Here is a 3,597-nt window from a genome sequence, read left to right as displayed (position 1 = left end):
TATTTTTATCACACTACTAGAAATATGACTTTTTGCGTTTACTTTTTTGCGATTGCTAATTTAACTGTCGCAAAAAATCATTTTTGACCTCAAAATCTCATTTTCCTGACCCAATCGTGTTCTCATTTTATAATCTCATTTTCCTGACCCAAATCAGTAAAACTTGACTCTCTCTCTCTCTCTTTCTCCCCCTCAATCCTTTTTTTTTTCTTCTTATTTCCCAAATCTGAACTCTCTTTCTCTCCCTCTCAAAATCTGTCTCTCGCTCGATTCTCACTACCTCTCTCGCTCGAATCTGTCGATCGATTCAACTCTCTCGTCCACAACTGTTGAAGATTTCATAATCGGTAAGCCTAAACACATCTTCATCGATTCCACTCTCGCTGTAATGATTCGAATTATGTACTTCTCTGTAATGGAATCTGTCTCAAGAAGAATCTGTAGCAGCGCTTTATACGGAGCTATGGTGCGCTTGTACTGGTCCGCTCGTGACAGTGCCTTGTGAAGGCGAACGCGTGTTCTATTTTCTTCAAGGACATATTGAGCAGGTTTGTTTCCAACTCTAGGCAATCAGATTCGGAGTTCTTTGTTTCTCTCAGAGGTTAGATTCTTAGTATTTCTCATAATGCTCTATAATTTTATCAATTTTGTCTCTCTTGGTTGTGCATCTCCAATTGTTCATTAGATTCAAATTTGATGAAAAAAATAGCTTCCAAATGTTTGATTATTGATGAAGAATTATGTTCGATGGATATGTTTGATTATCTTCAGTCATCAAAATGACATTACTCCAATTTTGCCATCATACAATGATTTTAGGAATTTCTAAATTTTTATTTTATTATTTTGTGATCTAGAACTAGCTGATTATTTTGTACGGCCTCTGCCTTATGAGGGTGAAACACCTTACCTTGTGCTTTTTTTGCATTTGAAAATGTTATGATAGAATGTATTCTTGAATTGGTGTTTGAGTTACACCAGCCAACAGCTAGCCTCTCAAGTTTGTCTGTTTGGGCTCCAAACCAAAGGGCACCTCCACAATTGTGGTGTCCTGTGTCATCTTATAAGTCCATCATGGACATAATCCATAACTGAACTGGGATTTATTTCTCTATTGTAGAGCAAAGCAACTATCAAATGTAGAAGATAGGAAGCGCATTAATCTCATCCACCTTAAATGGAAAAATAAGAAAAAGTGTCCATACATTCAATAGAAGGGAAGTTACATCCCTGATGCTGATACTGGAAATGATTGATTACATACCAAAGGATTCAAATATCAGAAGATGTAAAGATATGTACTCAGAATTTGTATTGAAGTAGGCTATTATGGAGCAATATAATAGCAGGATTGTTAAGAATAGACTTTTAGGCATGATGGAAAACATGTAATGTACATGTATATAATAGAATCCTTGATTGTATATCTCAATAAGGCCTTATGGGGTAATTGTTGAATTGATTTCTGGTTAGCCACCAAATTAATCAATGCTAGTTTTCTTGTTATCTTCTGTTAGATTGGCTAATCAAACTAGTGTGATTAGTCAATTAGGATCAGTAACTGCTAGTCAGTGTATATCATGTCTGTTGCTGGGATGCCATGTGTAATTTGTGCATGCTCTGGACTGGTGAGTATGTAGAGCATCATCCAAAATAGTAATAGATTTAAAAATTGTGTGGGTGGCTTCACACAGAGGCCAAAATTTTGGTGATTTGGGCAAAGATATGCAAAGATAAATTGATCAATGTATGGTTAGAGCATAAATTGATTGTTCTAACCAAAAATTCTTTTCAGGAGCATTAATTAATCATTTTAATGTTTTTTTTTTAGGAGCATATCTTGCAAAGCATATCTTTCAGGAGCATATCTTTGCAATGTGGAACTTGAAAAGAAAATTGATGAGAAGATTGGCCAGTTCATCAATAGAGTGGAGAAACACCCAAGCAAGAAAATTGATGAGAAGATTGGCCAGTTCTGGATTGTTTTTTTTTTTCATAAAAGAACTTTTTCCAAGTTTTTAGTTGTAATAACTTTCACATATGGCTCAAATTTTGAGACTCAAATGGAATATTTAATTAAACTATAATGCTATACTGTCTGAATTCTTGTCATTGCTATTTCTAGAGTGCTTAACGCTACACTTTTATTTATTTATTTATATTTTATTTATATATATATTTTTTGCGACGGTAACAAGATGGTCATCAAAAATCATATTAGTGTTTTTTTTTATTTTTTGCGACGGCAAAATAGTGGTCGCCATAAGTAGTTTAGGCGGTCGCAAATAATTTGCGACCGTTGTTTCGTCGTCGCAAAAAGTATTTGCCACCCCTATATTCACGACTCCCATTTGCCGTCGCATGGGCCGTCGCAAAAAGTCTTTTGCAACTATTTTTATTATTTGTAACGATTTATAGCAATCGCAAAAAGTATTTTTTTTTAGTAGTGTCAGACCATTCATTACCTAACCACAATATTCATGGCAATAACCAAGATGATTGCTAATTTTCACTTTAAAAGTGTACCACAAATTTGTTCGTAATTTTTATCGTAAAATAAGAAAAAAGAAACACATGTATGTTGTTTTGTTCTAATATATTAATGTCATGTTTGATGATGTGGCCAAGCGAGTATCATACTGCTCAATGCCATACCTACCTAGGTAGGTCTTCCTTCATTTATTGCTTGCATGCATGCATATTGAAAAATTTACAGAAACAGTCCCAGTATGTATGGATATTTAGGAGAGGAAAAAAAGGAAATGATTTATTAAGTTATGGAAGAAATAAGGCCGGTCTCGAGGCAAGGCGAGTAAGGCTACCCTCTCGGCCTTCCGAATTCTAACTAAAAATAGGACACTCAAATAATTTTCAATCTTAAATTATGTTTTGTTCATTGAAATAAAGTGGAATGAAACAATTATTCCATTATGTTTTGTTCATTGAAATAAAGTGGAATGAAGCAATTATTCCATCATAATATTATCGTCTTCATATTTGATTTACTGAAAATAAATTTTTTTTATTAAAAATGAAATTATCATTCACCATTGTGAGAGAATAGTTATTTTATAAAGAGACTAAGAAATGATCATTAAATTCAATTTAATTTCATTTCAGTAAACCAAATAGTGTATTAGTAGTTTAAAAATAAAGTTTTACAATTTTTTTTTAAACAGTTGAATTAGTGAATTATTTAAAATATTGGATGGTTGTTTGTCAATTTATAAAATTTACTAAATTATTGTAGCAAAACAAAAATTTTCATTATTTCCTGCCTCTCCCATGACCCACTTTGCTCGTGACTACCGTCGGCCACCACAATTTGGTCACCCCTTTTTTTTGGCCACTGTTGCCAGCTGCCTCCTTTAGACATTATTACTGATAACCTTTTTTTGACAATCGCTTATTGTGTTTGACAACTACCTCTCCCATTAGCAACAACTATTTTTGATTATCTTCTCATATCGACAACTACCATCACCTCACGCTAATGAACATCCTAAAATAGAACATATTGTATGTATCATATTACAATGTTCTATAGCAACTCTATAACATATGGTAACTCTTCTTATTATAAATGATTTGTAATAT

The 3,597-nt window shown here is 33.2% G+C and overlaps 1 long non-coding RNA gene across 1 annotated transcript; it reads left to right on the top strand.

Moving 5' to 3' along the window:
• The first annotated feature begins 245 nt into the window (after positions 1-245).
• LOC145823510 (uncharacterized) lies at positions 246-2,112 on the top strand. The gene is made up of 2 exons (XR_014365794.1): positions 246-548; positions 1,832-2,112. It is a non-coding gene; the product is annotated as an uncharacterized LOC145823510 (long non-coding RNA).
• The last annotated feature ends 1,485 nt before the right edge of the window (positions 2,113-3,597 follow it).

This window comes from Camellia sinensis, chromosome 4, assembly GCF_055761805.1.
Source record: "Camellia sinensis isolate YWXY chromosome 4, ASM5576180v1, whole genome shotgun sequence".
Classification (NCBI taxonomy): Eukaryota; Viridiplantae; Streptophyta; class Magnoliopsida; order Ericales; family Theaceae; genus Camellia; species Camellia sinensis.
This window is presented reverse-complemented; position numbering and strand designations above follow the sequence as displayed.